Source organism: Alexandromys fortis, unplaced genomic scaffold, assembly GCF_014885135.2.
Source record: "Alexandromys fortis isolate MF-2015 unplaced genomic scaffold, M_Fortis_MF-2015_v1.1 scaffold_34, whole genome shotgun sequence".
NCBI lineage: Eukaryota > Metazoa > Chordata > Mammalia > Rodentia > Cricetidae > Alexandromys > Alexandromys fortis.
In genome coordinates, this window is record NW_026067933.1 from 4,077,784 (window position 1) to 4,091,617 (window position 13,834).

The 13,834-nt window shown below is 44.9% G+C and overlaps 1 protein-coding gene across 1 annotated transcript in view; it reads left to right on the forward strand.

Moving 5' to 3' along the window:
- The first annotated feature begins 4,213 nt into the window (after positions 1-4,213).
- Positions 4,214-13,834, forward strand: part of Fam3c (FAM3 metabolism regulating signaling molecule C) — a 42,934-nt gene continuing 33,313 nt past the window's right edge. Inside the window, exon 1 of the mRNA XM_050145918.1 lies at positions 4,214-4,296. The gene's annotated coding sequence lies outside the window, so the exon portion shown is untranslated. The remainder of the gene's footprint in view (positions 4,297-13,834) is intronic.

Sequence of the window (13,834 nt, forward strand, 5' to 3'; positions counted from 1 at the left end):
TAACACAACTTTATTCAATATTTGTTCAGTTGTGTTTTCTGTAAGGCTTTTCTAGCCATTTTTTTTTTGAATGTGGACAGAAGTGTTTTTGCTGACTCAAGGCTTATCTAATTGCATTTACTCAGAGTTACGTGAATGGCAAAGGTGCATTCACATTCTCCTATTTGTTTCATGGCAAAGAAAATTCTTACGGCATTCGCTTTAAAAAAATCCGACAAACACAAATTTACAATATTTTTAGATGTATTTTGTTGGGAGCTGTTGGGGGCTGTGGACCCCCAGACCCTGAATTTCTGGTAAACAGCTTTTTTTCCTCTCTTCTGAGCAGCCTGCAGCTGCTCTGAGCTCGAGCCCCTGATGGTGGAGTGGGCTCTGATGGGTCTGCAGCTGAAAGATCCCGAGAGCTGGGGCGTGGCCAGTGCACCATATAAGCTGCCCCTGAGCACAATAAAGTGGGCAGTCTTGTCTCAAGGATGACCTGTGTCTGTCTCTGTGTGTGTTTTTAAGTCTCTGGGCCCGGTTCCTGGCTTGCATACCAACCTGCAGTGGCACAGGACCATTCGGCTTTTTACAGTATTTTATTCATATATATAAATTTTCAGATATATATATATATATATATATATATATACATTGCATGTTTCTACGTGCATCACATGCATGCTTCGTACCCTCAGAGGTTAAAAGAGGGAGTCCAAGTCCCTGGACTTGGAGTTATGGATAGTTATGAGCTACTATATGAGGTTAAAAGGGAGGGTAATATGCTATGGGACAAAATTACAGAGTAATTTTGAGGGATCCATTAATAATCTTAATAATTGTTATATACATCTGCCTTTTATTTCACTTAGTTTGTGGACTTATCAAAATTCAGTGCTATGAAAAGGGTCAAGGTTCTAGCCTCTCTATAATTATTGTTCTTATGAGCAAAAACAAAGCTCAAAATTCTGAGTTCACCTTGTTATAAAAATTCTGAATCATAGTTTCAAACTACACCTGAGTTTTATATTTTACCCAGTATGACTATAAAGCTTGCCACTTTTACTCTGTATTTCGCATTAATCTATCATGCCTCCCACTTTTTTTTAAGCACAGTGAGTTTCTGGCCATCTCTCACAGTTGTGTCTATAATTCATTTAAACATATTTTTATATTTTAGAGTGATCCTACTCCTATCCCCAGACAGCTCTCCTCACCGTTCAATAAGCCTTATTCTTTGTGGTTACATTATTGACTACTATCTTAAAAACCATGTCAGAGCTTAACAAATGTCTGTGATGTCAAGATGCTGTGGGTTCTTTCATCTGGGTAGGCCTACTGGATTTTAACACTTGTTTCTGGGGCCATAGCACACAAACCATAGCAGGTTGGAGGCGCAATACGACACACCCACACCATTGCCCCAGCGTGATACGTACCGTGCCCTCCCATGTGGTAGTTTCTCATCATTTAGTATCCTGGTCTGAGTTACTTTACATGATGACCGGAATCCTTGGTGGTCATATTTATATATAATCTATTATAAATACAGAAGAATGATTCCAAATGGACTATTCCAGTTAACTAAGATCCTGAGGATTTTTCTAATTTTTATATTTTATAATATGATGGAATCTTTATAATTACAGATTATAGTTTTACCTCAAAACCCACACCCATTTAATAGAAGATGAATCTTCTTCTCCTCCTTTGTTTTGTTTTTTTGAGACAGACTCTCTCTATGTAGTCCTGGCTGTCCTGGAACTCACTATGTAAACCATACTGGTCTTGAACTCATAAAGACCTCTCTCTCTTTGCCTCTAAAGTAGGTGCTGGGATTAAAGGTATATGGCACCATGCCTGATCCATAAAAATTCTTCTTTGGCAAGAAAATGGGAGGGGCTAGGAATTTACTCGCGTGTGTTGCAGCTTGGTCCTGTGAGGTCCTAGCAATTCAACTCTGGCATAGTTTTCTTCTGTTCTTTTTTTTTTTTTTTCCTTCTCTGTATTTATAGGATTAAATGAATGGGCAGATGCCAAGATCTTAGACCTGTGCTGGCACGTAGTAAGTAGACACGCAACATTAGCTCTAGAACATAAGTGATCATCACCCGTCATAACACACAGGAACACCAGGTTGTTCAGTACCTCCCAGAGCTATAAAGTGTCTGGCATTTTCCTTAACTGGTGCTCATTAAACCCGAATACTTCCCCTGCCTCCGTAACCCTGACAAATAAAACACAGGAAGTTAGTCTGACCTTTCCACAAAACAGGCTAAGTCAGAACCACTCTGAAGGAGTGATTTATTGACTTAAAAACAAAAACTCACAACCTGTCCTAAGTAAGAAATAAATAGTCTACATTATAACACAAGACATATCCACAGACACACAGATTCTCAGAGTACAGGCTGCATGTGTTTGGGAATGGTTGTGCTCTGTTTTATTCAACAAATCAAACCAAAACAATGTTGGTTGTGACTCAGTATTCTTAAAGTTATTGCTGACCAGAAGGACTTTGAGCTACATCTTATTGTGTGTTGGGAATAGGAGATCAAACAGCCTTTAAGAAGAAACACTGCTTCAGGAGTGGGGTTCTAAGAATGTGGCAACTATAGTTTCCTTACTGGTCTGTTCAATTATAGAGGAAAAAGCTCGTTCCCAAACAGGAAATTCCTACTCAAGAGGCTTCCTAAATTCTTTCAATGGGATACAGGAAGTAGAGGGATGGCATATATACATGGCCACAGCTTTGTGATAAGGTAAAAGCTAAATGCTTTCTTATTTGTGGCTGAGCGGAATCAAATGGAAGTGCACAACTTACTTTTTGAGCAAGTGATTTAGAACTAATTTTTAAATCTTGGTTCATTGATTCATTAAAGTAACACACAGATTTCTACTTTGCCTAAGCATGAGATCATGTGCCTTAAGAAAGTGGTGGTTTGAATGAGAAAGCCACCCCTCCCCCACGGGCTCACATATTTGAAAGCTTAGTCACCAGTTAGTGGAACTGTTTGGGAAGAATTAGGAGGTGTGGCTTTGCTGGAGAAGGTGTGTCCCTAGAGGTGGGCTTTGAGGTTTCAAAAGCCCTTGCCAGGCCCAGTAATGTTTCTTGTTCTCTACCTGGTGCCTGAAGATCAGGACATAAAGTTCTCTGCTACTACCCCAGCTCCATGCCTGTCTGCTTCCCTCTGCTATGATCGTGGACTGTAAGAAAGTTCACAGTTAAATGCTTTCAAGAGATGCCTTGTTCATGGTGTTCTTCACAGCAATAGAACAGTGACTCAAAGACCTAGAAATGTATTGGGCAGTTAGAAGGTGCTCAGCTGTTTCCTGTTTCTTTCCCTTTCCTGGGTCATAAGCATCAGAACCCAAAACTCTGTTTTAGGTTGCATGTTTCATATTTTTGAAGGAAAGCTAAAATATGTTAAAATAATTGCCATAGTCTAACCCTACTACTTCATTGCAGTTTAATTTTTGCTACTATAAATTATCCAACCATGAAATTTTCCCAAGAAATAATAGTTAATAGTTGCTAATTATTCAGATATGGATTTGAAGCATGATATAATATTGTACTCTCAGATTGTGCATACTAAAATTTGTGTTAATTTCCCAGTGACCCATACAATCTTACAAAAAAATAAAGTTCCTAACAAAAGAGGAAAAACATTTGTCATATTGCTAATAATTTGAAAAAAGAAATTGGCTTACAAACAATACTTTTTTTCTTGGATAGACCACTCAGGGCTGCAGAATTCGCTGTGATGCTCCTGCCTATAGGATTTTTATGATCAGTTACCTAGTTTCTAGCAGTCAAGTGAAGATTATGTCTGGTCCTAGTCTGATGCAAGTCTAGGAGGGGGCCGTTCATTTCAAAGGTTGCGATTCCGTACGTGTGACTTAAGGGCGGAGGCGCTGACACATTTTTCCCTCCTCCCGGGGAGTCACTCAGCTCCTAGCTGAGGACGCAGCAGGCAGCTCCCACGTGGCAAGTGCAGATTGAGCAACGCGGGGCTGGAATCACAGAGGCGACCGGAGAGGGTGACGGCGCCGGCTCGGTCCTCCACCGCCAGAGGGCGTGCGCGGCGGCGCGGCGGCGGGGCCCATTGGCGGCGGCGGCGGGCAGCGTGGGAGGAGGCCTGGGGCGAGCTGGCTTCCTCCTAGGCGCGGGCGAGCGCGAGGCCCGGCGGGACGAGCCGGAGGGAGCCGAGGCGCGAGCCGGAGGCGGCGGCGGCGGCGGCGGAGGAGGAGGAGGAGGAGGAGGAGGCTCCCGTCGGCCTCCGGCAGGACTGGCGGCGGCGCGGCCGCTGGCGGGTGAGGCTCGGGCAGGAGGCGGGCTTGGGCGCGGCTGGGCGCCGAGGCAGGAGAGGAGCTCCAAGCCTGCTGCCTGGCATCCCGACGCGGGTCCCGGCTGCTGCCGCCGCCGCGGGTCCGGCCAGTGCGAGCATCGCGGCCCGCACGGCCAGCGGCGTCTGCACCTGGCTCCGGGTCGCGATCGTCCCCGGGCTCGAGCTGCATGCACCTGGAAGCCGGGTGTGCCCCTGGCGGCCGGAATCCCGCAGGCTGAGCGTTCCCGGAGAACGGGATGGGATGGGACTTGCAAGGCTGGACTTGAACTCCGTGCAGGGCCGGCTTGACTGCATTGTGAAGTTTAAAGGCTCTGCCCAGCTGGAGCCACTTGCGGAGCCACTTACAAAGCCACTTTCTCCCTTTGCAAGCTAGCCCGTTGGTGTTTTATGTCTTTGATGAGCGCTGTTTGTATTATCTCATTTTTTTTCCTGCTGTGTTCATAGCTATAGTACACATGATGGTCAGTGCCATTATACCTAAATAACGAGTGACGGTGACGATTGAACTGTTTCAGATTGATGTGTCCAGCCGTAACTTGGTGGAAGTCGTCAGCCTCAACTTACAATCACTTCCTATAATACAGAACGGATAGAACTTTTGCCTTGCTTCTTTTTAGGCAGGAATACATGGATGCAAAGTCAGTACTTTGTGTCTTTACTGTCTCAGTTACCCGGTATTTTCACGCACATATTTTTTTTTTTCACAACTCCTCCCAGGGACCTATTGCTACTCACGTTCTACGTATTAAAATAAGAGTTTCGTGAGATATTAAGTAGACTTGGATGATAATGGCAGATTCCGGGCCTGTGAGATTCATTCAGGACCAGGATAGACTGTTAGATTTCCCAAGACTTTGGAGACATTGTTGCTCACACAGTGCCTTGGGGAGTACAGAGAGATCTCCATTTAATGCAGAAAATACAGTTAATAACTTTCCCGTTGCCACTAAACGGGAAAGTGGCGGAATGGGTAAGTTAGCCTTCCTTAAAAGCTACTGTACTTCTGTTTCTGGAGGTTGCTAGTCTGTTGATTTCTCTGGCAGTGTTCTAGGTTTTGTTTTTCGCTTTATGCGAGTGATTAGGGCAGTTTCACAGATTCTTAAAACGTGTTCTCTATTAGAAACGACCATTCTTCGTAGGAAGAAATAACATAAAAGGGCAAGATAAAAATCTCTCCAGTCAGTGACTTTCAGTGTCTGCAGGTTGTGGAGATGAAAAGCTACAGAGAGGGGGATTATGTAAACCCGAGAGATGCCACAAACTCTCAGTGTGCTGTTTTGTCTCCCCCTGCCCCTTTGGTACCCAGTGGAGCATCTTGTGTGCTAGTTAGATAGATGCAGGAGCATCCGTACTTAGCAGTGAGTTCCTAGTGGTTTTCATCACATCTCCACCAGGCTTGTTAAGATTGTGCTGTGGGATCAGCTGTGCTGACTAATGGCACCTGCAATTAGTGGTCTTGGAATGAGTTTCGAAGGGCATTGGACAATAGAAAATAGGAGCTTGTAAAATTGTTTTAGCGGATACATTTTTCTTTTCCTCTGTGGCTTCTTTCTGTGCTGTGCCAATGGCTGCTGACCTGCCTTTCTGTTCAGGCAGGTCGAGCCCTTCTCAGAAGTGGTTTGGCTGCTGAAGCCTGTCAGCCTTGGTGTGTTTCAGTTTTCTGTTTGACCTCAAGTGTAAAGGAAGTGTCTGTGTAGGGGAATCCTGAAACCCGAGCTTAAGAAGCTGCAAATCCTTATCAAGTGTAGTGTAAAGTAGTTGCAGGAAGTGACAACCCCCGCCACATGGGATGTTGATTTGTGCCTCCCTTTCTTCCTTGTTTTCTTTCTTAAAAACAAATCAAAACCTCAACAGTGTGTAAACTGAAATGTCATACCCTACTTTGTTCCTCCTATAATTAAAACATAGTTTTTATTTTTGTCATTCTTTTCGAAAGAACTTTATTTTTATTTTTCTTTGTTCCTTTTTGTATGTAGGAGGCGGGGAGAACACCCATGGTGTGGCTCATGTGTGGGGGTAAAGGGACAACTTGTAGGAGCTGGCTTTCTTTCTGGGACTTGAGCTCTGGGTGTCAGGCTTGTCAGCAAGCACACTTACCTGCAGAACCACCTTGCTGCCCCTTTGTACCCTTTTCTTGGTAATATCTGTCTGCCTGTCTTTCCCGTAATTGTATAGGGTAGGATTAAGGCTTTTAAACATGCTAGTTTGTAGGACTCTGCACTGGTTTTGTTTATGTTCTGGGTTCTAGAAAGCCAAGCACCATTTCAGTTTTTCAAGTGGCCGTTAGATTTTTGAACAGAATTCTGCTTTGTAGAGGAGAAGACCTGGAAGATCTGTGGGAAAACATGTGGGCAGTTTAGGCCTGAGGAATCTGTTTTAAGCGCTGCCAAGGAGTTCTTTTCCTTTTCCTCACCGCACTCCAGCTTCAGCTTCCCTGCCTGCTTCCCCCTTCCACCTGGCAGACCTGGCCCGGGGACAGACAGCCCCATTTCCACCGTGCTTCAAAGAAGAATGAACATTCCTGCCATATGACTTGTACTTTGGGTTTTTCTTTTGTCTTGGATCTGCCTTGGTTTTCATTTTTATTTTCCCCCCCCTCTCTTAACTTTGTGTGGGTTGGTGTGCTGTTACCCTGAAGCTCTCAGCTCTAAGCCCCAGAGAGACTCGGTCCAGAAGCTTGTTAAACGTGGAGGATTTTAATGCCTGCTCTGAGGAGTCTGATCCTGCAGGTCTGTAGGAGCACAGGAATTTGCTTGTTCAAAGGCACACTAATGCTTCTGAGCTCCCTGGTGTGGGAAACACTTTTGTGAGGCCGTAAAAGAGCGTGATAGGGTGTGTCACTGAATCTTTACAAAGAAAAGTGTGTTCAGGACCCTCTGCATTTAGACTGTTAATGGGAAAGGCAGCGTGTTTCTTAAGAAAGGATTTTAGGTGTCTAGGGCCTCAGGGCTGCTCTTGCGATGTTAAAGAGTTATTGTGAGGGTTAGGATATAAGATAAGAACAGTCCTATTGGAGTTTGGGGAGATCTCTCTCTCTTCAGAGTGCTTGCCAAGGGATCTCTGGGACTCCCTGGTTAGTCCATCTAGCCTAAAGAGTATCCAGTTTCAACGAGAGACCACAGGGAGTAACTGAAGAAGACAGCTGACAGTGATGTCTGGGTCCACACACACACATGCATGCGTACCCTCCCACACAGTATGTGCATAGACCCACACAGATGTGTACACATCAATACCATGCACAGACAATCGTTCCATTACTATTTCTTCAAATGTTCAACCACGTGAGATGTTTGTAGGAGTTGATGGACAGTGTCCTGCCCCGACGTCTGACTGTAGTGAAGATTGTGTTAGTGAAGTGTACCTCAGGTGTACCTTGTGTCAGGCTCTCTAGCCCAGCTGCTCATTCCCATCCATTTATGTGGTAGTGGTTTACTAGAAAGTCTTGTAGTACACTGAAATATTTCCTTCGTGTAGCATGCACATTAGGTATGGCGGGTCCATTTGACCTGTAGCTTTTTATCAGTTCTTTTTAATAGTGCTCACTAATTCCCACTTTATTGACTAAATAGCCTGACTCGCGATGTACCCTCCTGGGCAGAATGGTTTTGAGATGTAGTGGCAATAGGTTAACCAGTCCGTCTCAGAAGAGACCCAAACTCTGGCTGCCAGCTCAGGACAATGAAAAGCTCTGATGGCATTTGTGAACCTACACCCGTCTTTCTGTATCACTGAGAAGTCGGTGCCAAATAGCCCTACGTGTGTGAGAGCTTCCTTCATGGATGAAGAAAGTTGCTTCGCTGTATTACTTAGGTTGAGGGAAGAATTCTCTCTTTTATTTTCTTTTTAATCCCTTAAGCGTTTTGTTGGAAAACTGGTTAAGTGCATGTGGATCAGCCGGCATGTTTCAGCCGTCAGCCCCATGTCTTGGAGGGGCAGAAAGGATTCTAGGTCTCTTCCTGGTTTCTGTAGTCTCCAGAGTTCTGCTATGAAATGGCTAACACTGAGCTGTCTGGGGTTGCAACACTGCTCTCAGAATGTCTGTCAGGCTTGACTGCCTGTTGTTGCCTAGCCTGGGCAAAGCTGTTTTTTTTGTTTGTTTGTTTGTTTGTTTTTCGAGACAGGGTTTCTCTTTAGCTTTGGAGCCTGTCTTGGAACTAGCTCTTGTAGACCAGGCTGGCCTCGAACTCACAGAGATCCACTTGTCTCTGCCTCCCAAGTACTGGGATTAAAGGTGTGCGCCACCACCGCCCGGCTCCGTCTCCTGTTTTTAAGTAGAGACTGTGTATTAGAGTGTGTTTGCCAGTGTAGGAGAGTGGATCTTTCTCCGGGCTGCGGTAGATCAGATAACAGGTTTCTAGAGTGTTCTTCCCTGTTGCTAACCAGGAAGAGCAGCTGAGAGGTAAGGTTTAAGGACAGTTTATGTGGGTGTGGAAGACAGTGAAGTCTCCCGAGTACAATCCTGTTTTATCTCATCTCCACGTTGCATTGGCTAACAGTCTGTGGGAAGTAAGAACACTCTGGACTTGGGTTTTCACTTTCCCACATTTAGATGTTAAGCCTGCTTCAAATGAATTTCCATTTTGTGCTACTGAAGACAAGCAAAAAAAACCATGGGATGTTGATGATTCAGATACCTGAAAATTCAGAGACGGGGAGGTGGCCCAGGCTCGTGATCCCAGCATTCTGGAGACTGGAGACCGAGCAGGGGGAGCCAGGTGTTTAAATTCTGTCACAGACAAACAAAAAAGAGCAGCGAGGCGTAGAACATCTGCATCCCATTCTTCCCAGAGTTTTTCATTAGAACCATATTCTGAAGAGATTAGTCTGCTGACTCATTATTTAAAAGTTTTGGTCTATGGCTTTGTAGTCTTCCATTTGGAGTACCACTTTGCAGAAGTAAAACTTTTTTTAATGTTGTGCTTAATTATTTTTTTTCCTTCCTCTACTCAGAATACAAGATTAGTTTGTTGTAGACAGAAGGCTTTTCTCTGTCTTGCCTGCTCCCACTGGACCGGTTTCTCTCCACCCGTAGGTCCCGCCCGCTAGTTCCTGCAGCCCTTTAACCACCCAGAGACTTATTATCAGTCACAGTTATTTGGCCAATGTCTTAGGCTTCTTACTGGGTAGCTCTAACTATTAAGTTAACCCATTTCTGTTAATCTGTCTACTGCCACGGAGTTGCAGCTCACCGGTGCGGCATGTTACTCTTTCGGGTACTACATGGCATCTCCTCGGCTCCACCTGTACTCCCTCTGCATCTTTGTTTGGACTTTCCATGTAGCTTTACTCTGCTAAGCCATGGGCTGAAACAGCTTTATTCATCAACCAATACAAGCAGCGCATATACAGAAGGACCTCCCGCATCAGTTTGTTTCCCTAATAGTGTGGAAGACTTTTTCATTGTTAGGAAACCATGCATGGTTTTTCCCTTCCCATAGCTTTCTTGTTCCTTTTGTAGGGCTTTGTTTTGTGTTTGGGGATAGAGTCCCGGGCAGCTCATTCTGTCCTGAGCAGGGACGACTTTGGACTCTTTGCTCCCTTCCCTTTCCCTCCTAAGTGCAAGGACTTACAGGTGTGTGCACCGTACTTGGCGTTTTGAAAGCTCACTCTGTAGATTATTTTTTTAAAAACACGTGCCTGGTAGGATTCAGTACCAAAGTATCCTGCCAATATTAAGTCATTTTTCAAATTAATATTTCTGTTAAGCACTCCGTGTTGACATCTTTAGTCATTTGGTGTTAAGATCTATTAAGTTCACAGTAGCACAGCAATAACAGCTTGGGCTGCATACTGAGTTATTGTCTGCTCTTGTTTTGTAGTGCAGGAGGCCTTTTGGTGTACCACTGAACTAAATCCTTGCCCTTGTTCTGCTGTTTTTGTTTGAACAGGGTTTCAAGTAGCCCCGCTGGCCCTCAATTCATTTTGTAGCAAGGGGTGATCTTGAAATTTGAACTTCACATCAGTCTTACTCATTGTCCCATTGCTGTGAGGAGACACCGTGACCAAGGCAACTCTTAGAAAAGAAAGCATTTAATTGGGGGCTTGCCTGCAGCTTCAGAAGGGTAGTTCGTTGTCATCATAGTGGAGCAAGACAGCTCACATGGCATTGGAGCAGTAGCCAAGAGCTACATCCTGATCCTCAGACAGACAGACAGACAGACAAAGACAAAGACAAAGACAAAGAAAGTGTGTGTGTGTCTGGGGGCTTGGTGGACATTTGAAACCTCAAAACCTACCCCAGTGACACTTCCTCCAAGGCCTCTTAGTCCTTCTTAAGTGCCTCTCCCTGACGACTGAACATTCAGATCTTTGAGCCTGTGGGGGCCATTCTCACTCAGACCACCACAGCATCTCCACCTCCTGAATGCTGAGGTTGTAGGCACACATCACGGTACCTAGTTTCTGTGGTGCTTGGGGATCAGACCCAGCGTTCAGTACATGGTGGACAGGCACTGCTGACTTTGCTCATGAGCCCTAGTCCTCGTACTGAATTTTAAAAACTTTTTATTTGTTTGTATTTTGGGGGAACACAGGGTTTCTGTGTAGCCCTGGCTGTCCTGGAACTCACTCTGCAGGCCAGACTGCACTTGAATTGAGAGATCTGCCTTCCTCTGCCTCTCAGGTACTAAGTTTAGATGTGTGCACCACCACCCTTGGCTCATCCTGACTTTTTGAGTGTTGATAGTTCTCTCTAATGAGCACAGTCTTCTTCCCTGCCTTCTTTAGTTTGTTCCGTTTCAGACATGTATCTGGTCTGGCAGAGATTCATCTGGGACTCCGTGGGGTTCCGGGGATCCAGGCCCCTGTCATGACTCTGCAGCAAGTGCTTTAGCCACTGAACCATCTCCCTAGACTAGGAAATGTATTTAAGAGCGAAGTTATAAAAACTGGTCAAGCATCAGGCACAAAGGTACCCACTCTTTTTAAAAGCCTGTCGCCAAAATGATCCCACATCAGTACTCACGTAAGAAGAGTGAGTGCTGTCACCTCCTTCCTGTGAGCATTATCGTGTCATCAGGGAAACAGAATTGGGTAACCACTTCTGTCCATGTCTTTCTGTCTCCAGCAGTGGGCTTTGAAACGGGACCAAGTCCGGACTCACCTTTGCCTTTGTTGCGAGCATATAGCTCCTGCTATAGGAAGTAGAGGTGTTTGCATTTGAAGGGGATTTGTTCTGCTTCTCATGGGTCCATGCTGATGAAATGTCTGGTCGAGCACAGAACTTGGTCAACACTTTTCCGCAACAGGCCTCTCTTCTAAGATGATTTGCAGAAACAGATTATACTTGGATTACTCTCCAAATAATCTAGCAAAAAAATGTTCCACTGTTAAGGTACTATTATGGAAGTTTTTCAGTCTTCTGTTTTATTTTTCTCTAATTAAAAAAATGTATTTCTCTTTCTAATCAGATGCGTAGTCCTGTGTGGTCTTCCAGCCAGGATCATTTTTCAGAGTAGGTTGAAGAATAAAATTTTAATATTTCGTTATCCATAAGGTTTTATTAAAACACAGTTGCGTCAGACCTGGTGATGCACTTGGGAGACAGAGCCAGGCAGATCTCTTTAATTCGAGGTCAGCCTAGTCTACGTAGTAAGTTTTAGGCCAGCCTGGTCTATCTGGTGAGACCCTAACTCAAGAACAACAGTAAAAACCCAAAGCCACAATGCAGTTGGACCATCCATCTTCATCTCATCTAGCTATGGGTATAGAGTTGGGATAGAAATTGTGGCCTTTGAAGCCAAAGCATATTTTCGGTCTGGTTCTGTCTGGTCCTTTTACATAGAAGGAAAGTTTCTGGGCTTTTGCCTGGCAGTAGTCACATGTATAGTGCTGTATGGTATTGCGGTGTGTGTGTGTTTCCTTTTTCCCCTCTCTCTCTGTCTTTCTTTTTGAGACAGGATCTCACTATTTAGCTCTAGCTGTGCTGGAACTCACTGTGAAAAACAAGAGATCTGCTTGCCTCTGCCTCCCACGTACTGGGCCTTTCACAGTGTCTTTAACAGTGTGCTTCTGTGTGTAGTTGGCAGAGCAACTTACCCTAGTGACTCCTCTAGATGTAGCTCTTTCTGCTCTCGGTACCAATCCATTTTTCTCTTGTGCAGTAAATTCTCAGAGGGTGAAAACTTGGTTTTTCACCTCCTGATCATCAGTCCAAGTTTGCCTGAAAAATTAACTGATGTATAGGTGATAGATATGTACATATGCAAATATATGTATGTGTGTATGTGGATAAAAAGAAATGTATGTATTCTGTGTAATAAGTTATCTACATTTCTGTAGCTATATGATTTATTGTACATATGTTGCAATTTGTTGGAAGAAATGGACTCACACCGTTCCAGAGGCTGAGAGATCCAGGTTTTGCACTGGGATGTTGTTGTCGTTAGCATTCTTGCAGAGCTGGTGGTGCAGCCTGCTTGTGCACCATTCTCCCAGCCTAAAGACAGGCAGAGTCTTGCTATTAGAAAAGGCAGTGTTTCTTCTCCTTGGATATCAGGATAAATGCAAAAGATATGTCCTCAGAGGGTGATGGGAGTTCCTGCCAGCCAGAAAACAAGTGAGTTTTGCATCAGTTTCCAGGTGGGTGTCCTCTTATCTACTTGGAGACAGTGTCAGGTCTACTGGGTTGAGGGCTCAGTCTCTACCTCCCCCACTTCAGATGCCAATTACAAGTCCAGGCTGCTGTTTTACATATGGGTCTGCTGGACCAGTTATAAACTGGGACCCCTGCAACCCCTCCCTGAGGCTTTAGTAATCTGAGTGGTTTATTCGTAATGTTCATGGCATTAGAAACTATTAGAGGCTGTTAGAATCTACGCTGGCGAACAGATGCAGAGGCTGTGGTGTGGGAAGCAGGGGCAGAAGTTCCTGGCTACCTTTTTGTGTACTGCTCCCCAGGAGCCTCAGCACTGGGCCATGTGGAAGCCTTCTGGGCCCTGTCCTGAGAATTCATTACATAGTCATGACTGAAGCGTGGACAGCTGTGTGGAAATGTGGTTGGACAAAAAGGAAATGAACTAGTGCCCGTAGACTGTATGGGGTTCCCCCCACCCCCATTCATCTTGGCCTCTGAAGCATCCTCAGGCCTGAGGAGGACCTTCTAACCTAACAGACTAAGCTGCACAGAAAAGTTATTTGTGGCTAGCATCAACACAGAAAGGTAGATTAGGTTTCTATCTCTTGCAAGGGGGAAGCTATCTAGGCTAACAGATAACTAGATAGTTCTTACTCCCTGTCTAATGGGATGATGGGTTTGGGGTCAGGAACTAGTGATGCTCACAGGTACAAAGGAGATACTTATTAGCACCTGGTTGTCGGGTCTGGATTGGAGCCCCACTGAGGAAGGCACTTTGCTTCCCTTGTTCTAGATTCGATTGCTAACCATCCAGGAAGGTCCTTCCAGCACACCCAGAATGGTGCACATGCTTACAGGCAGCCTGTGGCCCTGTCAGGTTGGCTCATGAAATTCCCCATCACAGACAGGTCTTTTGTAGCTTAAG